Raw genomic sequence first — 23,786 nt, 5'->3', positions numbered from 1 at the left:
TCTCCAGCTTCTTGAACAGTGAGATGAATTTCACAATCCTACATTACTACTTAATAAAAAAGACTGTAGAGTGATGTAACAAAAATCATGCCTGGGCCTGAATGGAAAGGAGTAAAAATTGTTATAGTTTGAGTCTTTCAGTTTTTGTTTGCTTGTTTTTGTAGTGGGCTTGCTCAGAAGAGAAGACTTTGGGTTGTGGAATCAGTCTGTTTACCTTAGCAGAGTGTCGGTTGTCTTACCAGGTGTTTTTTTGGAGTATTTAGGGGCATGCTTAATATGGTTGATGAAAACAGATGTTGAAATTCTCTGCTAACTGGAGTCCCAGGTGTTTTCTATTCTTCGGCTGTGCAGTCAGTACTGCAGCTGTGGCCCTGCTTACCCTGAGTTTTCTGTGACTTTTAGGTGCTCTGAGCCTCGTGTTTGATGAGTAGTTTGTTCTGGTTTCACATGCAAGTCATGTTTCTTGGGTTTATCAGGTCTGTTCTGAGAAAGAGGATGTAATCCTTACAGCAGTGTATAAAATTATCTGAAACTGATTGAAGGCCAGCTGGAATTCAGAGCACAGTTTTGTCAGTTTATCTGAAGTTGATGAGAAAGAGCTTGGGCTTGCCCTCAGACTAAGAAGTGATGGGACACAGGTTTGCCAGTTTTCATGACTGGCTTGCATGGGGCTTTATTGCAGGATCATTTAGGATGGATGCTTTCCCTTTGTTTTATATGTAAGCTTCTGAATTTCAGGGCTTGAGTTCAGGGGAATTAAAATGGGTACAAAATCAACCTTCTATCTCTTCCATCTTTCTTCTCAGGTTGTGCTGTAGAACTTGAATTTCTGTCTTTCTGCTCAGCTTTTCAGAAGTTCTGCAGATAGCAGCATTTACAAATCAAGCTTCCTGTCCATGCTCTTGCTTCTTTGCATCAGGTCTGTCTGGCAGCTTCTGATCAGATTGTAGTAGTTGGTGTTGTCAGAAGCAACTTTTGTTATCCTCTCAGCAGAAGTGATCAGAAAACCATGGCAGAAGAAAGATCAGCTGAATAAGCTTCTAACAGTCTAATAAGGGTAAGTTCATAAATCCAGCAGGGTTTCAATATCTGAAAAGCATATTAGTGCTCACATTTCCTGAGAAGGGCTTGCTGTACTCTTCAGTCTTTCTGCCAGAACTATGTAGGTGGATAACCCATTTTCAAATAGATACTGCTCTCTTTCTGTCAGGCAAAGATATGTCATCAGGAAAGAATCCCTGAAATTTATGAACTGCAGACTCACTTGCATTTTTCAACCTTTACTGGTATTTTATAAGTGCAGATAAAGTAATGAATAGAATATTCAGAACATACCCCTATTTTATTTTAAATCTTTGAGTGTCACATTTTAGTCCATTACAGTAGCACTGGTTTACAGCAGTGTTGTATGGTGGTCTAAAGGAATCTCAAAGAGAGCAATTTAATAATGTTAAGAGACTGACTTGATTAGAAAATTGAAATATAAATGACAAACAAGTTTTCCTGGACTTGTCCTGGCTTTCCTGTCTTCCAATCCTGTGGTCCCAATCCCTACCTTCTTCCAAATAGTTTTCAGACAGAATGAATCTGAAACATTTTCCTGGGATTTTGGCATGTTGTGACAACCTATGAATATCAGCTGTACTTGTTTAGATTAATCTGTGCTGGATGAGTAATTACCATGCTTGCAGAAAGTACAATATCTGGAAGTACTGGGCATTGTGTCCATAACGTGGATACACAGTTAACCTGAAAAAAACCAAGCCCAAATTCCTAACTTAATTTTTTCTATCAGTCAGGCTGTTGCTATCTTCACATTGTTTAAAAGTTCTGGAAACTTTGCCCTTACAACCAAGATAAAATTTCTTGAACATTGAATTACACAGTTCTGTTCATACGCTCTTTGTTGTGCCCATTACCAGATTATTTGTTTTCCTGATATGTTCCTATGGGAACCATCTGGCTTTAATTTTATGTTATGATGTGGGATTATCCTTTTTCTTTGGCAAGATTGCATAATGTCTTTCCATCTCTGCAATGAAAAAAACCAAGTATTTTTCAGTTGGCATAAAAATATTGTCAGAGGGTAAATTAGTGGTGATACTTTCCCTAAATTCAGTTAGAGCAGTATTTTTGGGGATTTTTGTTTGTTTTTTTGGATTTGTTGGTGTTTCTTACTTTTTGAAGTATTCCCATGGTACTGTACTAGGCTCATATAGTGGTCCAAGGCAGTAAACATAGTTATCATGGAAGGTGTTAGCAGAAGTAGAATTACATTACTTGCAGTAGAAGAATAGCAGTCAGGTGGAGTGTCATTTAGGACTGAAGGGGATGACAACAGTCTATGTATTCAGAAGTTTAGGATTTCCTTTAAAAAAACATATTTGCTTATCACAGTATACTCTCAGCCTACAGAAACAGTCCTGCCTACAGCTTTTTATGTAACTAATGTATTCAGCAGTAATACCTTTAAAGAAAAAAGGCTTGGTAGCAGCCTATTTTTCCAGAAGGCATGTGTTTGACAGGTAAGCCTTTTGAGGAGCTGGCAAGAAGCCAGAAGCAGCACTGGAGGTAATGGACAGTCAAGGAGGCCTAGAGGTAGTGGCTATACCTACTGACTTTGTTCCTTTTATTTTTGTTTTGTGATTTAGTGAGCTTTTATAGATCAGCAGAGAAGAGAAGTAGCTGACAAGTGCATCAGTGGGGCTTCAGAGATGTTTTTATTTCATGGAAACACAAAATACAGTAGTGGTATTGATGGGAGTAGGAAAATCAGACTATTTTTGCCCAGGTATTTCTTGTATGGTTTTAATCCCGTATGCTGCCACAGGCAGTGTCAAAGCAAGAGTTCTGTGAGTTCAGCACTTGAAAAAATACTTATGACTGCATTATTCTGTGATGTGCTGTCTGAGAAAAACAATCAAGCCTGTAGAATCTGAAACCCTTAATGGAACTTATCTGAGCCTTTTAGTAGTGAGTAACTTTCAAGGTATAACACAATATATTAAGGTGAAAGTTGATATAATTTCAGGATTAGTTCTCTTTATGCTGAGAGGACTCTGTTAAGGGTAAACTACTGAGTAGATTCTGTAAATTACTGAAGGTTCTGAAACGATTTCCAGTGTCCCCTTTCTTTAATCTCTCATTTTTGAAAGGTTTTATGGGAGTGCAGCATAAGGCTCTTACAATAAAAAACAGGGAACTGTATTTAGTTTCTGAAGTTTAAATCCTTGAATTAAGAAAGATGTCATGGTTTTTGTTTGTGCTCAGAAATTGGTATAATTTTTGTGATAAAGAAGTAAACCTACTTTTTTTCTGTCACTCTTAACAGCAACTTCCAGAAAAAGTAGCTTTACTTTCACAGTACACTAAGGATAATAAAGGAGGCTGAAGGGGTTTTATTTTTAAAGCATTCCTGTTGCTTTATGCTTTTCTAACCTGACACAAACAGAAAATTACAATAGTTTCTAACATAATGCCAATACATATGTTGTTTAGTTAGTGAGAAGAGAATGACCTCTTGGTTCCATTAAGAAAAACTAAAGTTGCAGTTGTGTAGCTACATGTTTCTGGGCATTTGTTTAACTTGAAGAGCAGAAGATACTAACAATATATCCAGGTTGTACCCCATAGCCTCATGATTTCATATCAGTTTAGTGTTTTCGTTAAAATACAGATTGAATAGTATTTTCTTGCAGACTATTTGTAAAAGGATGAATGGTTAATTACTTTATTTTGCATGTCTATTAGTCAAGTTGGACCTAATCACAAAACATCATGGATCATGATTCACAGTGATTTGTGTTTTTGTACAGTTGCTTTTCAGAACCAAAATGTTTCTGTTCAGACTTACAGTGCATCTTCAGACAGAATTAGCATACAGGGATTTCTGTGCTATTGGTTGCACTTGTTTTCTTAACATTACTAATCTATAAGTATTAAACTATTTTTTATAAAAAGTACGTATGTTATGAAAATGAAAGTTATGTATGAATAAACTGGGATTGTTTTATAATTATAGTGTACTTTAGGCAACCAAACAATCTAAGTCTGAGGTGTTCATATGCACACCAGCTCTGCAAATTCAGTTTAATTGTTCTTTTATTAATATGGACTCATCAAGTACTTGCAAATGCATTTTTAATAATTAACCATTATTTTCTTATATTTGTATAATCTTAGACTTCACTTACTTCAGTTGTGATCAAGATATTCACAGTCTCTAAAATCAGACACATTGTTACTTGAATTTCAGTACTCTTTTCAGACTTTAGTACTAAGCAATAGCCAAATCTAACCTAAAGGTTTCGGGACTATAATTGTCATATCTGTATTCTCTTGCATGTGTTATGAAGAAAACAAATTTCTCTCTTGGCTTCATCTTTGCCACTCAGTATGAACAGAAAATAACACTACTGTTGGTAGGTTGTATTTTGAATCACATTCAGAAAGAGAATATCTAAAGGAAAGTAACTCCATTATTGCAACTGCCTCACGCTCACATTTTGTAGTAAGATGAATGGAAGTTGGTTGTGTTTCAAGGCAAGGAAAAGTAGGCTGCTTTCACCCATGACTGGTAACTTTCCTTTTGCTTTCTTGATGTAATTCACTGTAGTATTGCAACATGAACCAGAGAACAACCTTGTTTTAAATTAAATATATGTGTGTTTATGGGAATAGCGTTCCTCTGCCTCTTTGAAGAGGAAGTTTGGTTTTGAACATTTTATGAGTGAGCTATCTTCCAAAAGCTTGAATATCATGTTTGCATCCATTCTCTGAAATAAGCCAGAGTTAATGTCATCACGCACTTCACCTAAAATAGCCCTCTAAGTTAGGCTTTTTTTGTGTGCTTTTTGGTGATTTGCTTTGCTTTAGCTAATTGCATTTGGGTTTTGTTTGGTTTGTAATCTTTTGGGGGAAGCTTTTTCAAAACTCTGCAAATATGTAACAACCTGTTGTACAAAGCTGGTCTGTGGTTAGCATGTTAAGTTTTTGGTTTAAATTTTTTTAGTTGATTTTAAGAGGTTTTGTTTGCACAGTGAAATATTTCTTTCTGGATTGTGTCATGTCATTGTGTTACTGTCTCACTTTGCCTAAAGCAATTGAACAGCTGTCCTTAGGAGTTTAATGACTTCATTGCTCAAGTATTTGCTGTATTTAATTCTGAATTTCCAGTCAGAAGATTATTCCTTTGGAGTAATGCTTAACACTTTTTTTGTATTTTAACTAGATCAGAATTTTAGGTCTATTTTAGTTTGTCTCTGAGGAATATCCTAGTGTGTGAGAATAACAGTTTTTGATGACTCACATTAGGACAGCATTCACATAGTAGTAACTGAACAAACTGCAAAATCTGTAAAGTGTAAGATGCAAATTACCAGACTTGTCAGGAACATCATTTCTTTTTATCACAGATCTGACAAAAATGCTTCAAGGAAAAAATAAAAATTAACTTGTTAATTGTTAATTATTACATGGCAGTGGCTGCCTTCTGTTTTTCTCAATTATTGTAAAGCCTGAATTGAAGCTTTTTCACTGCAATATTACAAGATATGGTGGACAATATTTTTCCTATTTTTTTTTTGGTTTTGTGTTTTCTTTATTCCTTTTTGCTTTTTTTGCCCGTCTGTTTTTTTGGGGAGGGAGTTTTGTGTTTGGTTTTTTTTTTGGTGTGTGTTTTTCTTTTTTTTTTTTTTTTAACTTTTCTCAGGAGCATATAAACCTTTGCAGATAACATTTCCTTTTTTCTACCTTCACTTCCAAGTCCCTAGTTGGGATTGGCTCAAGTGGATATCAGCACTTGTAAGAAAGTCGTTACTTTCCTACCATAGTTGGAGGAGGAGGAGGAAGCAAAGGATATTGATTTCTAACTGACCAGATTGGACATATATGAAGATTTAAGATTTGGATACAAATTTGTAGAATTTGATGTTAGAGCTTAAACTCTGTTGATGAAGATATATCTGTCCTATGTGAGGATGAGACAGAACTGTGGATACCAGCAGTAATTGCTCAAAATAGTTGCTATATAGCAAAAACCTTAAAGCAAGAATGAAGGAATTGAAGATTACTTAATCTGTAATCAATATGAATGCTGTGGATGAAATAGTTTTGGAAGACATCTATATGTTTTGTTGGAAATATTCAACATCCAGTCTGTTCAGAAACAGAATCACAATTATCATGACAGGATCAGATGTTTTGTTTCTTTTTTTCAGATTTCAGATTATAATGAAACTGTGAGGAATCAAACTGTGATAATTGTGTTCTGGATGTAGCTTGTAGTCATATTTTCTTGGCATCCAAATAGTTTTACTTTGTCTACTTTCTTAAAAGTTTGATTTCACTGCTGAGATGCTAGAGTTGAAGGGAAACGATGAGAACTTGTCTTCTTATGTATTTTATTTTGATAGGGGCTTTTGGGGAAGTAATCTTTTCTGTGTGGGTACTTAAAATGTACATATAAAAAGAAAAAAATCTTTTAAATGACTACTCAGAAACATGCAAAACCAAGGTTAAAGGGAGAGGGAGAAAAATAAAATAAGTTCATAGAATCACCTTTTCAAATGGTATACAGAAAATGTGACTCATCAGTAATGGGCCCAGTCCTGCTCTTCTTTGAAGAAATAGCTTGCATTTGGAAAACTGTGTAGTTACAAGGCCAACATACTAAGGAGTAATTCAGTTTCAAAGCCCAGCTGTCAGTTGATGGCAGTTAGATTATCCTCATTTTCCTCATCTTCTTTTCTTTAAGGTGAAGTTAATGACACCTGTGGCTGTCTCACCAGCAGTACTTGGAAGCATTTCCCTGACACAGGTGTACACCACCTTGCATTCATCTTCCATATAAGAGAGGGTCTTAAATATGCATCATAATTTCTCTTACAGCCCCTTCTCCTCCAAATCCTGATACCACATGAAGGATTTGGCTGGGAGGAGGTATCGTATATGCAGGCAGATTGTACCCTGGGAACTGGGAGATTGATGCTGGGAGATGTCCCACAGCACACATCTTCCTTGAAGTCAAAGCATAGTGTGTGGTTTTGGGGTTTCTTAGGCATGAAACTTGGTTTGGCTTTTTCTGGTGGGTGTAGGCAAAACCAATAAGTTTTGACAGATGTTGCCGAAGCTCAAGTTGAATAAGAATCACAAGGAAAATGCCTTTCACCAGGGAGCAGGTTGGTGTTTCTAGGGGTTGCTGCATGTATTAACACTGGAGGTAGAGAGACAGACAGGCTTAAATTAGAGCATCTATCTAAAAGTGGCATTCTTGCTGGACTAGTAAATATTGAAATATCCTGAAAATAAATGTTTTCAGAACCTTATATGCTATGAATTTGGTGGTAACCAGCAGTATAAGACATCTAGACTTTTGTGCCTTGATCTAAGAAGCTGAAGCATCTCTCCCTACATTGTCAAACGACAAGAAGTAACAGTGGTTTGGGTTATGAGGCTGTTCTTTGGATCTTGTCTGGAGGCATTTTCTTTCTTAGTTTGTGCAGCTAGACTTCATTTAAGATCTTCCTCTAATTCAGTTTGACAGCACTTAAAAAGCTGGTAATTTGTTTATTAATATTTTCACCAAAATAACTAATTCTGAGCTTGTGATGTAGTTAATTTAATAAGTTACAGCATTAAATCTTAAGCATGACCACTGTTATCCAGAAAAGCATAAAAAAGCCTTTTAGGACACAAAAATTTGTTATATGTATCTTTCTGTTATCTTATTAAAAGAAAATAATCTTAGGGTTTTTTTGTGCAGTAAAGGAGTAAAAATAACTGGTCTTAGGCAGTCAGTATTCTGCATTAACAAAAAAATGTTCAAAGTCTGTTCAAATCTGTCTTTTTCATATCAAGATAGTAAAATCTAAAACCAGAATCATAGAATCATAGAAGAAAATTAAGCTTGGCTTAAGGTGCTAAATCTACCTTACTCACCTGCTGCCCAGTTGCAGAAGCAGTTGCAGTTCTATTTATCACTGCTCACTGAGGTTACTTTTTCTTGCCCATGTACCTAGCTTACAGCCACAGCTTTGCAAACTAGGGTATGTTTCTCTTTGATCCCTGCTTGACAAAAAAGTCAGAGTCCTGTGGATCGAGTTAATGATCTGTGGATTATTTCCATTTTAGTCTATATATACTTCTATCTATTTCTATTTCTAGCTACTGTGCAAGATAAGATTTGCAAAACAGCCTGAGAATGTGGAATGTGTGAGTTTTTCCTCATATCATGCCTCTTGCCTGCCCTTCTGGTCTCCTGAGTTTAATACTGCTCAGTACCTGGCGTGCCAGCTTCTAAAGGAAATACTCCATAGTTTCCCAAATTTAGGCTCTTCAGGAGACAGTAGTAAGGATTGACAAGTTTTTGGATACCCAATGGGTTTGGGCAGATCCACCAAAGCAGCATTATAACAGGAATTGATGCAAATTCATCAGGTAGATTTTTTTATTTTTTATTTTTTATTTTTTTTAAGGAGTAAACATATTTCAGTATATGTGGTCTGTGGTGCTTGCACATACATGTAAGACCTTAAAATTCTAAGGTGTTCACTGCTGTTTTTACTTGGCTGTGACTGCCCAGCTGCTTTGTCATTATTGCAAGATTTTGGGGAATAAAAATAAGAAAAAATAGGGGGGCATGTGTTCCTGAGAATCTGACCCATCAAATATCAATTGGACACTGATCACTCTTTCCGAAAGTGTAGTTAAATAAAGCAGTTCCCTGCTGTTGCCCCTCAGTAACATTGCATTATTTCCATTAGTTTACTGGCTGGCATCTGCTAGTTTCTCATGGTAGGTGTGATCCAGCATTGTGGCACCAACAGCTGCTGGGTTGGCTCAGGCAGGGTTAGGGGTGGTCTAGCATGGCATTTAGCTGGTCTAGTGATCCACTCCTCTGAAAAAGGGGTTTAGTACTGTTAGGCTGGCACTGTTACTGAAGAGTTTACTGAATTTCTAAAGCTGAAGGGAACTTGCATCAATTTGCATATTTATCTCTGCCAATTTGCTCGTATCAATTGCTGTTTTGTCAGCGTAAACCCTGTAACTCGATATGTCAAAGTGTTACTCAATTGCATGTTTTTTTTCTGGTTTGTTGTCATCTCTTTAGCAGACCCTCCCATGTTTTCTGGTTTACCTGATTCTACTCGTCATGCAAGGCCCAGAAGACTCAATACAGAATATAGCTTTGCATCCCATGGGAGCACATACATTCTTAGTTCTGTTTGAATTAGGATGTTTTTTGAAGACTGGCCAATGTCAGCTTTCCGTTAACCCAGTGATCAAAAGAATTGTAAGTCAGTAATTGAAACTGAGTCAGTAGATATCAATGCCTTGTCGTTAATCATAGCTTTTTAAACCGTGAAATCATTTATGCTTGAATACAAAAACCCTAACACAGATGCTTCACAATGCAGATGAACACTACCAATATTGGTTTGGGGCAACTTTTATTTGACTTCTAGGTGAGGACTAGTCCTTGATGGTAGCACCAATGGCATGGTGGAAACAGAATTTCTATTTTTTTTGATGTATACATCTGGTACTCCTATACAGGCAGACAATGGGCCTGGAACCACTACTTGCCTTCTCTTACAGAAGTAAAAGTTCAACTATTTTATTTTATTATTTTATTTTATTTTATATTTTATTTCATATATTATCTTATTTTATCTTTTATTATCTTTTAGTTTATTTTTTCTCCCCTCCACTCCCCTCCCCTCCCTTTTTGTGTTATTTTTATGTAATTTTATTGTATTTTTTTTTTAATTTGTTTTATTGCTTCTGTACTGTCTCTGAGGTACTGAATATACTTTTTGCTAGACCGCTTGATTTTATGGCAGTGGGAAAGAGATCTGACCCTTGGTGCTAAAGATAAAAATTGTGCTTGTTACAGAAGAGCTGGTTGTCACTTTTTTAGAATACCCTTCCAGTACTTTGTTCTTTTTCATTTATGCATCTTCAGAATTATGCCTATAAAAACAGATGTGGTTTTAATGTAATGTAACTTTACAGTTTAATATAACAATTTACTGTAATGAAGTAAATATCAAGTACTAAATAGAAAATAGCTTGAAACACATTCAGGAATGGATGGATGTTATTTTGCTAGACTGCTTTGCAATAGAATTTGATCCTTTAACTAGACTATTTTTTTATTTTTTTTTAAGTAAGTATTTTCCATTTGAAAATTTTTTACTTTTCTGGGACAAAACTTGGATTTTCTTTTTTTTTTTTTTCTTGGCACTTCTCTCCCTTTCCTTCTTTCACACCCACCAGTAGGGAGGAATCTTGGATACCACCAAGTATCTCGTGTGGATTAGTTCAGGTGCCTCATCCTGCACTCTTGTCCCTAAAGATTGAGTTCTCCATTTGGATTGTTTCCCATGATACAATGCAGAGATCACACAAGATCAGGTTTTTGCAGCTTTTTAAGTACGATGAAAAAACTGAACAGTTTTTGTAATTGACTGTGGGACTGGTTCTTAATGAAATTTTTTTTGTAATCTGAAACATTTTTAATTCTAATATTTGTCTAATTTTTTTCTAATATATTATTCTAATATTTGAAAATCTGCCATTTCCCATAAGGAAGAATGATACACCTTTCCAGCTGTACCTGATTCCATAACTAGTGGTTCAATCTTTCCATTTTAGTCCTGAATTTGGTTATAGTATTTAGTCCATTATTACGTAGTATTTCATCAGTCATCATTATAGAAAATGTCTTCAAAGAGAATACATTTTCTCTTAGTCTTTTGGCTAAAACACCAACCACTGGCTTCTCATTCCCATGTCACAAAATAACAAAATACAGTACCAGTATTTCCAGATACTGCATGTAACCAAATAAATGCTGCTTTAGAAATGCTTCTTTATTGTTGCTTCTGTTTCCATGCAAATTAAATTCTAAATAATAAAATGAGTTAACTTACTGATGGTTTGACAGGCAGTGGATCCTCAGCCCCTAGTCTTTGCAAGCAGGCTTTGGGGCTGCAACGGGTTTCACTCCTCTTAAAGTGCTCTGTAGAAGGGAGATTCTGAAGCAGAAAAAGCTGAAAAAGCTCATCTTCAAAGCTTTTGCTTCTCACCCTACATGATAGCTGAATTGTTTTCTCAAGGCAGCTAATGAGTCAAATATGACTATTGGGGAGTAATGTTCCCTGGTTTAAGAAAATTCCCACTGGCCCAATTAGATTAGACTTGGACATCTAGCTGCTAGAAGATGCATTTGTTACACTGTGTACCACAAAGCCTTTTATTATTACGGTTTTTAGAATATCTTTGTTAGAATTGGGTACTATCTTATGTGCAACAGGAGATTTATTTGTGGTTAGAGAGGCCTTGTCTTCAGGCCAGATCTAAATAATTTCTGTTAGGGATTTTAAGTTTTCTTCCATATCCACACTGTTGAGAGTGAAGAAAGTAAGAAAGTGTTGTGCAAGTTTGGCCAAAACAATTTGGCAGTCATCTTGTCTGAGAATGGAAAGAGCTTGGAAAAGAATAAAGTAGTTTTTGTAGTTTATTCAGTTACAGGTGAACCCATAATATCCGATTGCCTTTCTGGGAGAGAGAAACTAGAGATGAAAATATAAAAAATTAGGAGACAACCTCCCTCCCCCCAAGCCACCAGAATGAATGCCCTTTAAATTGCTTTGAGTTTATCACCACTTAAGGTTTGAGATGTTGGTTCTGCATTTGGCTTCATCAAGCAAAAACAGGTTTTCCTCCTTTTTTTCTGTGATTCATATCTTGGAAAACATAGCTGTCTTTGAAACAACTGCTGCATTGTCTTACCACTCCTGCCGTGTTGCCAAAATCAGTTCTCTCAGAATGACTGATCAAGAGAACCTTTGTATACTACTGTTCATCCTGAAATTAGAAAAAGTGTAATGTCAAAAAAGAATTATATAACTTAGAATAATAAATTCAAACCCTAAATAAATGCCTGCAGGAGGATAGAGAAGAACTACAGCATGTTTAATAAAAACATAAACACATTATAAGTCCTTATTGCATTGCATTGATTTAAAATATCCCAAGTCACCTTTTTTAACTTTTCCATAATATTTGCACTATTGAAATGTCACAAACCATTTATTTTTACTTTTCTGACGGTCAGAGAAAATAAGCAGACTGAGAAAGAGGCGTTTGTAGCAAATTGTAATTATTTTGGTAATTTGCATACCAGGTGTCAACTTTTTAGTTTTCCAAGCAAGTTCTCTAGCAGCTTTCAGTTCTTGTCTTTTAGCCTAAATAATTAAAACTATTTTAAAATGCAGAGAACCGGGGGAGTGGGAATCCAAGAACTGCTCATAGCAAGATGTTTGTGCTGATTTGTCAAGCCAATTGTAAAGATTGTCAAAAAATTGTCAAGTGACTGTAGAGATGCTTCTCAATATAGAAGTTTTCCAAGTGATTTTACTCATGGAAATTAGAAAGTACCAAGAATTCCAGATCATGGAAATGTGCATCTGTATTCTAATACTAGCAGCTGAAATAGTGGTTCCTAAACTCCGTTAAGAATATTTAATCCTGAAATTTCTGAAGAACAAAACCATCACTACTTATATTTGTGCCATATAACATTAGGACCTAAAATTTCTAACTGCAACAAGTCAATTTCATGTTTAACATTACTTCATTCCCACTAAGCTACATATTCTTGCTGTTCTTAAACAAAAAAGCAATATAAAATATGTTCAAAGCATTGGGTTCAGAACTGAAAGATCTTGCTACTGCTAAAGGATGTTTAATTTTTCAAATGGCATTTAAGATTTGTCAAAAGCGTGAAACAGACAATTTTATTGAGAAAATGCAGATTGCACAGGAAGGATTTATGTAGGAAAGTTATATCCCTATTCCATTTTGTTATTAGTAAGAATAAGATAACATTTCATAGCAAGAACTTTAAAAAAGAGCAGACGCAGGTTTTTTTCTAGTAGGTTTTTGTTGTTTGTTTGTTTTTTTGGTTTTTTTTTGCTTGGTTGTTCTTTGATTTCCTGGTTGTTTTGCTTGATGTGGATAACAGTAAACTTTTATATTCATATGCTGTCAGGTATGCTTCAGAGAAAAAAAAGTGGAGTTCCAATTTCCCTTAAGACATAGTTTTTCATTTTGCTTAAACCCAAGAACAACTGTGTTGCCAACTTAATTTCTGTTGTGAAATTCCTTATGTGATATGTAAGAAACAAAAGAAGCATTTTACAGCCCAGGGAATCTCACTGCTTCTTTCATAGCATGCTCCACTAGAAGAAAAAATTAAAATGAAACCAATGTACTTACTTTTCCCCTCAAAGCTGTTGCATTGAGAATTATTTATGTAGACCTTATGGACTTTCATGGAATTTTAATAGCTATACTGTTGTATATGCATGAAAGTTATCTATCATTCTGCCCTAATCTAATTTAGATACCTACACTTTAACTGTAGGCTTATTGATAAGCCTAAAATGAATCAGTTCTAATATGGAAAAAACCCCACGTCACTATTTACCTCTTTTCACTAATCCATTTAATAGTGTTGGTTTTGTATTTAAACAAATACTCCATTCTATTACGTGTGATAAGAAAAGAAATATATAACCAGTGATTATTCACATAAGTTCTGAACATGACAGGGATTCTCAAATTGCATTTTCAATGGGTTTCTCTTCTGTGAGTTCATCTATGTTCTGGCAGTAAGTGGGTAAATTTATAGTAATGATGCTACCAAAACACTATTCTTCTAGAGCATACAGCTTCATGCATGTGTGTCTAATCTTCTTCCAGGTAATTATGTTTAAAGTAGTGTAAGTGGCTAATCGGGCCTGTACATGCTCCTGATAATGTAGTTGATGTCAAATGAGGCACGACTCTGAGCTGGGGTCACCAGCCAGGTCTCATTCAAAATGATGGCATGCCATCTTTCCTGAAGACCCATTAATATCTCTGTGTCCTAGAATTCAGGGACATTACTTTAGCTTTATCACAACTCTTGGTTTCACTCTAAGGGTTCCCTCTCTTTATCTCATGTATGCAATACCGGAGGAAAGAGCAAAAGGACTGAGAGTATGTTAATGGGAGGGCTGAGTAGTACACAGGTCCAAACACAGAGGAAATAGGTGTAATGAATTCCTCCAGGTCCTTCAGCTGTTGGATCCTCCAGATCCAGAACCTTGTTCCAGTTCTTTAGATGTTATGTCAACATGAAAGGAAAGTATTCATAAGGCAGATGATATCTTAATGGTTTTCAACAGATGGCTGTTGAGCAGTGACTCTATCAATTCAAAGAACAGAAAAGATTTCAATATGTAGGTTCCTCCTGCAGAAGTTCACAAGAAGAGTTGTTTGCAGGCATTCTTTAAATGTCTGTCAAACCATAGTCCCATAGAGTCTGGTTTTAGTATTCTGCCTTTCTTCTTTACACAATAGTCAGTAACAGAAGAAAAGTAACTTCCCTGTAGGAGAATTTTGTACTTTGACTCAGGTGTACTCTGTGACTGTTGAAAAGCCTGTTCCTATTTCCAAAAATTATGAAGCATCTGAATTTCATGTATTCTTTTGTGTTAAAGAAATTACTGAGAAGGGTAGATATCCACGTTTGGTGTCTGTTTTTACTGAGCTGCCCCAAGTGTTTGCTTAAATTTGGCTTCTGATAATTCTGTCAAAAAGAGTAATTGCTTCTTAGTTATCAGTGGCTGAATCCCTGTGGATAGGCATTATGGTGAAGAGAGAGCTGCCTGGTAATGGCAGTGGTTTTGAAGTGCTTTGATTATAACTATGGAGTCCTATTCATCTTGAATGAAATTTTTGAGAGGAAGGTGAAGGATATTGTGTTTAATAATTCATGTATGCCTACTATATGCCCATAGGCACAGCTGCAACAGATTCTTCTGGTAAAAAGAATTAAATTTACATGTGCATTTATATAAACAGGGCATATCATAGTATTGCATTTGCGGTGAGGTAAGATCCTTCTGTGCATGAAAATACTTTATTTCCTAACTAGTCATTAAATGAAGGTCATGTTTGTCTAAAGAAAAAGACCACATGTGAGTTAAATGGATTTATTAACATCTTTGATCTCGTTTAAGATTTAGTCTAAATTTAGTTTCAGTCTATATTTAGTCTAAATCTAGAGAAAAAATTAGCACAATCTTTTTCTGCATTGACCAGAATGCATAGATCTGGGGAAAAAAAAATAATTAAAAAGTGTGGGTGTGGGATAGGGAAACACAACATGGATTATTATTATTGGTTGGGATTTTTGCATTTCAGGTAATTTTCTTTTTTTTCTTTTTTTTTTTCTTAATGTCTCATAAATAATATAAATACTTTCTTATCACAATGGTCTATCTTTTACTGAGGAACATCTTTTCAGTCATAGCCAAAGTATGTAAACCAAAGTATTCTCTTTTTACTACAGCTGTTTTCCCTATGAATGCTCGAAGCATAGTAGCAGTGGAATATGAAGGATACATAATGTTTATTGTCTGTTAGACACCTTTCATGTTGTCCTAAATAGACTTTCAAATGAGGGAAACAGCATGTGAGTAATTTTGCTGACAAAACCTAATTTTTCTACCTACATTTCTGAAATTCTTTCCTTTTTGAAACTTAGCTGGTTTTTACAAAAAGACAAAACACTGCTATAGAAAGAAAATAGGAGTTTGTTAGGAAGTAAATAATTATACTGACATTCTAATGAAGAGTGCATATGAACAAAAGAAATCAGTAGGAGACTCTAGCATACATTTCTGTGTATTTCTTATACCATCCACTGTGTAACCTCTTTCTGTTTTGATCTCAAGCAATAGCTTTTATAAATGAAAATGCCCATTCTAACCATTTCTGTTTCATTAAGTCATCCTGTTACAATACTCTTAGAAGAAGAGGGTAATGATGTATGAAAAAGATTGAATCGGTAGTGCAATAGTGATATTTTTTCAGATACAGGGCAAATACAAAATGGGGAAAAGGTCTTGTTTCTATTATTAGATGCTTGCTAAGTCAGTGAGTGCTTCAGAGTATAAGACTTTGGTCATCCATTTCAGTATTACTTGACCATACAGAAATGCTGTAAGATTTTCAGATCACAGCTGCACCCTTTCACAACTGCTTTCAATTAAAGTGATAGATGTTTGCCTCCCTTGCCACCCACCCCTTGCTCCAGTACAGTTAGTGGAAGCCTGTTCCAAAACCTGGCTTTCTGATGGTTAGAAATCTCCTTTTAATAAGCAGTTTGCTTCCACTCTTGTTCCAGTGTTCTCTATAATAACTATTAGTGCTCTGAATGTGCTTTTCTCAACCTTCATCTTGCTCTCTCAATGTCAGTTTCATAAATACATCTGTTACCTGGATTATTCTACAGTCTCTCTCAGGATAGTCAGTCTCCTATAATGATGGGAATTATAGTATGAATTTTTGTAGTAGCATTATACAGATTTCTAATTTATCCAGCCTATCTAACATAACTATGTGGGGTACATGGAGGAGGGGAATGAACCCCCCATTAAACATCCTTGGTACCTTTAGCAATTTTGTTTTAAGAAATTTCCTTCCTGAAACTGATTCTTTTTTTACAGTGTTTTGATCCCACCAAAAAGGTTGGCTGTTTGTGTCTTCATTATGCATAAGTTTTCTTACAGCTATTTTTTTGATCACGTGACAGCATCCCTTAATTTCAAACTATGTCATTATATTAAAATGGGTGCTATCAGTGCTGTGGATAGATATACTTGTCATAGAAAATCAGGTACTTAACTTATGATTGGGTGAAAAATGTCTACTGAGAAAAAAAGTCATATGCTAGGTAGAAAACTTGCTAAGTAGAATACTGAATATAAGGTATGGAAAGAGAAAACTTGTTGCTCTAAATACTGTCAGAGATCTCCTGATGGTGTTATCTGGCCGGTTGTTTCTGGATGCACCTGATGAGGATATGCTGAGAGAATTGAAAATGGGCATGCATAGAAAAAAAAAAAAATCAGATCTTTATGACCAAATATAATTTTAGCTAAGTATGAACATTTGTTAATTAGCAAATTTCTTCAGTTTAAAAATAGAGTGCAGTATTAGTGGCTAATTGGGATAGAGAAATGACAGCTGTATTTTTGTTAAGGATTACCACATAAAAAAATGTAATATTTCTGTAGTTATGTACATGTGGTTTTCCCTAATTAAGCTGAATCATAACAATCTAAGAATTCAAAGGCAAATGCAAAAGCATCTAACAGCTGTTCTAGGTTTTATCAGGAAAGGAGTCAGCCTGGAGAATTAGTTATAGTGTCCCCTCATGGACTACAAATACATGACCGGTGGGGCAGGGAGAAATGGGTTTTGCTGTTTGTCTTCCTAATAGACTTCACAAGAGAAAGGGCTAGCGGTGTCGGAAAAATACTGTGGTTTTTTCTTTCATCCTACTCTGTTTTTCAGTACTGCTCCATATGAGAGTGAAAAGTGATGCATGAGGAAGAATTGATTTTGTGCAACTTAAGATGATATAATTATTATTGTTATTGAAAATTCAGTCTCCCTCTTCACCCACCAGAGAATATAGCTTACGAATTGAGACAGTTCCTCCTGCTATGCTTACCTTAAGCACTTAGCTGCAACTGCAGTTTCACTTCTTGTTCTTAATTGGTGAGAAATAGATCTTAAGTTTTAACTAAACAAAGTTTCTTAAGTAGTAATTTTATTGTTAAGTCTATTTATAGTTGCTTAAACGTATTTTCAGATGCTTGAAGGTGATGGCTTTTAGACTACTTCCAAGAGCAGTCATTCACATCATTTCATGAAAATCTGATGAATTTTTACCAACTTCAAACAGAAGGTAATTTAAAGCGATAAAGCCCAAAGATGAGAATAAGATATGAAACAGTTTTTAAGTGAATATATCAAATGTGTGGTGCTTTAATGACAAGTACACATGATGCAATAAGGAGAGAGTTCTTTTATCGTTATGAATGTCCCTTCATTGTTAGACACAAGCATTTCTTCATGAGGACTTCAGTTTCGCCTGCTCATATGTCTGTCCCAGGCCCTCGCACAGGGCTGATGATAGTCTCTCTATTGAAAAACCTTTCATGGAAAATTGATATAGTGGTAGAGATCCAAATGGTTTTGATGTATTTTCTTGTGTGTTTCTCTTTTCAAATGTTTAGCTGTTTGGATTTAAAATTTGATTTGTCTTGTCTTTGAGGGACTGAAGAGATGCTAATGACTTGGGCAAAATATAAAATCATAGTAAAACATTTAAGAAAACAAATCCAGATTAAAAAAGAAATAAATTGTGCCACATGAAGAAGGTTGTAAAATGGCTAATTATAGAAACCTGCAATGTTGGTATTGCCAGTAAAACAGTCTCTTTTGTGTTTTTGGAACAAGGTAACTTCAATCCCTTAGTATTTGCCCCATCAGCTTGCTTCAACTTGTAAATTATTTATATAATTTTCAGTCTTTAAAGTTAGTTTGCAAATGGCTTTGCTTACATTGTTTCCATCTCTGTGCTGTAATGTGTATTGATGTTGCTGTTATTAATAACTGTTAATAAATTCCTATAAGCATTGTTGTTCAGGCAGAGTAGGAAAAGGACTCTCTTAAATTTATGTCATCCCATATAGTTAATTTTTTTGATCATGTGAGGAGAAAAAGAATTGTAAAGCAAGAAAACAAAAGATACAAATACTCCGCTGCCTGTCACACACCCCCATCCTCTGCAATGTTCTCTGGACAAAGTCCAGTGTAAAAAGTACCCATGTGGTAACTGCATGTCAGATGGTTTGTGTCAGAATGTTCTGATTCTGGTAAGGAAAACTTAAAATTTAGAGCATAAATATACTTATTTTGATTCTGGAATCACAGTCTGCACTATAACCACCTCCTTAGCAGCAACAACAAAGTACCAATTAAATGCATGCAATGAATATAAACACTATAGCTTTCAGCTGCACTGAAGATGAAGAAACTCATGATTTGATTCTCATGACCCCATTTTCAGAGTGCCAGACCTCAGACTCAGTCAGACTGTATTTCTTACATCTGGATTCTGCACATGCATAGAAACAGATTGATTTATTTCCTCTACAAGAAGCATCTGTTCCTCTACAGGGATATTGATTTCCCAAGAAATGAAGGCTAAGGGCATGCTCCATGATGATATTTTCTTTTTGTATTGTTTGGAGGAGCCCTCTGTACTTTAAGCAAAAACTACTTATCTGCTACAAATAAATATTGTCTAGTGCCTAGAAGGAACAGAGTCTGATTCAGTCCAGCGTCTCTATTTGGACTCAGACTGCTGTAGGGCTCCATAACAGATCCAGGATATTTGAGAATGACAGGAGTGTGATATCATATAGCTGGTAGGCCGTTGTGCATATTTTTATGCAATAAAGTATCTTTCTTCTTTTTTCTTTTGTTCTTGTAGTTCAAGTAATGCCTTCTGCAAGGATACCAAAATCCCATAGTTCCGCTGTATTTTTGAATAGGTGATTAATAACAAAACTACAATAAGCAGTTAAAGAGTGAAAATACAAAGAATCCTTTCATGGAACAACGTTCTTATGTTATACTTATATTGCAATATTTCAATTAGGCTAAGCAGTTTGCAGTGTGACTTAGAGGATGAGCTAAATGTTCTAAGGTTGAAACTAAGGTGATCTTAAAGGTCCCTTCCAACCCTAATGATTCTATGAATCTATGTAGTTGTCAAAGAATGGCACTCTTCAGTTTCCATTCTCACATGGATTATCCATTCTGAGATGCAAAAAAGTTTTTGCAGATAAAAAAGCTGCTACATACTCTGTAGAAGAGTCAGCCCCTAGAAACAAGAATTCTGAATCTGATGGCGTATTTCTTTAACCAGCATGAGGATTTATTGGGTATGTTTTCTGATACAGGATAGACAGTCTGATAATCCTTAGCCAACAAACTGGCTGTGGCACTATGATTTTGCTGATGTGAACTGCATACAGATTTCTTAAACTAAATTGATCTCCCTTTCTGTGTCCTAGTATTTGTTTCACAGAGATGAAAAAGGTCACATTTGCCTTTGCCAGCTATATCATTCACTTTGTTAGGCACCTAACGATAGTTCATGGTATGATCAGTACAAACTAGAAATGGAAAAAGTAGTCAAAAGTATGAACAATCTAAATATACCTCCTAATGAATATTCAAATTGCATTGGGTTAAACCACTCCCAATTGTTGCTCCTTCACATTAATATTTTGCCTGTGGGTAGTCCCTGAGGCTTTCTGGGGCTCATTTTCTCAGAGTATCTGACTGCGGTTGCACCCTGGGTTGGTAAGAGTTTTGTAGTCCCTTCATATCTTGAGCTGATTAGAAACAGAAATATGTCATTAACGTTTTTCTTGGGCACATTCCTCTTTATATTATAGAGCTATGGAGTAAGAAAGGAAATGGGAGGTGTTATAACCTTTGGATTTTCTGCCACAACTAAGAGCAGCCTGGCTTTGTGCAGCAGATTCTTCTGAGCAATTGTTTTCTACTCTGATGAGATGTCAGGCAGGTGGTCTCGTAGGGACCAAACCTCCCAATTCTTCCTGAAACTGTTGAGCAAATGTAACTCTGTTGCTGCTTGAGGAATTGTTCTAGTGGGCATGTTGCACAGTCCCTCTTGTCCACTGGTTTGGGGTTGGGTTTTCTGTTTGTTTGTTGTTTGGGTTTGAGGTGTTGGTTTTTTTACTTAATTCAGTCCAAGGAGAAAGACAAAAAGTAATAATCTGGAGGGAGAGCTGTTCTACAGTGCTCTAAGGAAAATTGGAATATTCTGTAGAAAACATGAGGGTCAATGGTTCAGGAGGGCTTATCAACTTTTTAGCAGTAGGAAAATACATAGGATTGGATCTGTGTTTCAGAAAGTATTTTAAAACACAGAAAATCTTATTCCAGGAAGTGCTCTTTTCTTCTTCATAGCAACTCCCTAGAAATTTAAAAGCCTATAAAATCCTCCATTACTCTGAAAATTTAGAAAAGAGAGAAGACTAGTGCTTCTAAATACTGCATTGGTAATTAGACTTTGGATGGCATAGCTACTACTGATTATTGACTTCTCTGTTCTTCATATACTCTAAGTGCTTAAAGGATAACAGAAAATGTCACTGCTTTCCCTGAAGGTAATTGGAAAATCTAATTTCTCTTAAGATCTTTCAGTGAAGCTAAGGACAATAAATTAGGAAGTATATTTTCCTACTCCTCATGGACTCCTGTGTGGACTCCAGCTACTTGCAAAGCAGCTGTCAGTGAGAGCAGTATTTTAAGCTGAGCAGTGTGTGTGCAGAAAAAAAAAAAAAAGGCAATTGCAGATATTAAGGAAAATTTATTGTCTTCAATAAATTGAAGTTCATCAGGGACTTAAACAATATGACAAAGAGGGGATGGGTTTAAACTTAAACAGGGGAAGTTCAGGTTAGATATAAAGAAGAAGTTCTTTACTGTGAGGGTGGTGAGGAATGGATTGCCCAAAGAAATGGTAAATGCTCCATTGAACACATGCAGTGTTCAAGGCCAGGTTGGACAGAGCCTTGGGTGACATGGTCTAGAGTGAGGTGTCCCTGCCCATGCCTGGGGGGGGGTCGGGACAAGATGATCTTAAGGTCCTTTCCAACCCTAACTAGTCTATGATTCTATGAAAAATAGATACATGATTTTAAGGGCAGTTTTGCACTGATGCTTTCTACATTTTGTGCTATGTATGCATATATTATTTTTCAATATACAATTTAATAACTGTGGCCATCTACACAGAGAAGTGTGCTCATAATTTGTATGACATTGCTATAGTTTTAGCAGAACTACATTCTATTACTTATTTAAGAAGAAATACAGCAATTAGTGCTTAGTTAATTATTTAAATATTGGCAGGCATATACTATATGTGGGGGACAGGTGAAAGAAAACAAATAAGGGAATTCTAACATGACAAAACATCTTTTAACAGATATTTGGAAGGATATTAAAGCTAGAATAAAAAGGGTAAGGGATTACAGTTTTCTGCAATGCTGATGTTTGGTGCAGAAGAGCCTTGTACTATATTTGCATCTGTGAGTGCAGCTAGTGACTTCAAAGTGCCATGTGATGAGGAATGAAAGTCGGAGAACAAGGAATGAAAAGCTCTGGCACCATTGTGCTACTTTTCCAGAGGCAGAAGTTATGGAGAGCTAAGTAAAGAGGGGGAACACTTGGGCAGTCCATGGTAGCTGGCTGAGAAGAAAATCTGAGATGTGTTACTCCTGCTGTGTGAGGAGCCTAAAGAAGGTTGCCTGTGAGATTCCCCCCAAACAGAGAAGGACTCTGAACCCCATCTAGCAAAAATTCAGGTTAATTATGAGCGTAGAGGGGAAGCAACCCCTCCATCCCTGCTCTTGTCTGTATTTCTATCCTGATAGGTTTACACGTTTATATAGCACATGTTATGTAGATAGATTGGTATTTCATCATTGAGTTCTGTTAAAGTTCCCTGGTGAGTGCTGTCTGGCTCCGGTGCTGTGCTACCCTTTACGTGGTCTGTGTGTACTCTCTTCTTTAGGATTCCCAAGTCAGGACCTCTGCAGTTTCTTCCTCACGGAATTGATTCAAAGAATCCATTTAGCTTCTCTGCAATAATCTCCTCCTTTCTCAGTACTATCTCTATAACATGAATATCAATTGGCATTATAGACACTTTAGCAGGCTCTTTCTTTCTGAGGTGTTTGAAGAAGGATTTAAAGCTAGCTTTGATCTCTGTATCAGAATTTGTTCCTCAAATTCTGTTTTTTGTCCTTCTTAACTACATTTTTAAATTTAATCTGCTGAAGTTTAAGATCCTTTGTTTAGTTTTCCTTTGGTTATAAATTTTAGTATTTTAAGGTTATCTTCTTATTTCTATCCCAAGAATAGGATTCTAGCTTTTGAGTGGAAATGTGTCTGGGTGTATTACTGTGAACCTTCCCCCATTAAATGAAGATTCAGGACTTCAAAATAAAACATCTCTAAAAGCATAAGACCACCTCTTTTCTTTGATAAATATGTGAAAATTCATGTGAACTGGTGGTCTGTCTATACAAATAAAGTGGGAGAGGGAAGAATATCGCTTCAACTCAAGCTTTTGGCTCAAAAGGTATTCTATAGGAAATACTTTCACAAACGTTGCAGTGCACTGGATTAGTAGTCTGAGTTATGCGAGTTGCTGCAGGAGACAGAAAAATTCAGTGAATGGCCCTTTAAGACTGCAGAAACAGCAGACAGACCTTACAGATATAGCTATGCTGTTTTTATCATGTTAGAGACAGTTTGTTGAACAGTGGATACATTTCAACATATTCACAGTAGGATACTGCTTCTTATCTGTAGAGTTTGGGGTTCAAGTGCTCTAAGCATTTTGTAAAATAATACTGAACTAGATGGTATTGATATGAATAATGCATGTTATATTGGAGGCAAAGCAAATTTCCTGGAGTTTATGGGACTTACATTAATAATACTGATCTACTTGTACAAGAATAGGGAATTCTCTTTCCTGAAGCTGAAAAATCTGAGTTTCCATGCACTCAATGCTAGGAAATACACTGGTAAGCTGTGCACAGGGGAAAGATTTGTACTGCTGTCAACTAGTCATAGTTGTGTCTGAAGACCAGGGTTACTTGATGTCGTCAAAGTGCATTGCAGTTCCGAGTACCTGTTTTTCTCAGTCTCCCTAAATGGTAAAAGACAAAAGCACCTTGAAAAAGTCATGAAACCATCATAGCTTAGATGGATAGAAAAAAAAAAAAAAAGAAGTTCTAACAGGTACAAAACTACCTTAGTTC

At 35.9% G+C, this 23,786-nt stretch overlaps 1 long non-coding RNA gene across 2 annotated transcripts; it reads left to right on the top strand.

The window, feature by feature from the left end:
• Positions 1-324: 324 nt before the first annotated feature.
• On the top strand, positions 325-23,068 carry LOC133221373 (uncharacterized). Of its 2 annotated transcripts, none has more exons than XR_009727992.1 (3): positions 325-719; positions 846-1,057; positions 22,879-23,068. It is a non-coding gene; the product is annotated as an uncharacterized LOC133221373 (long non-coding RNA). The 2 variants fall into 2 exon arrangements; XR_009727993.1 differs by lacking the exon at positions 22,879-23,068 and adding an exon at positions 9,465-9,549.
• The last annotated feature ends 718 nt before the right edge of the window (positions 23,069-23,786 follow it).

The sequence above is a fragment of the Neopsephotus bourkii genome, unplaced genomic scaffold (assembly GCF_033783945.1).
Source record: "Neopsephotus bourkii isolate Nb327-2 ecotype Australia unplaced genomic scaffold, CSIRO-AGI_Nbou_v1 NB_168, whole genome shotgun sequence".
NCBI classification, from domain to species: domain Eukaryota; kingdom Metazoa; phylum Chordata; class Aves; order Psittaciformes; family Psittacidae; genus Neopsephotus; species Neopsephotus bourkii.
This window is presented reverse-complemented; position numbering and strand designations above follow the sequence as displayed.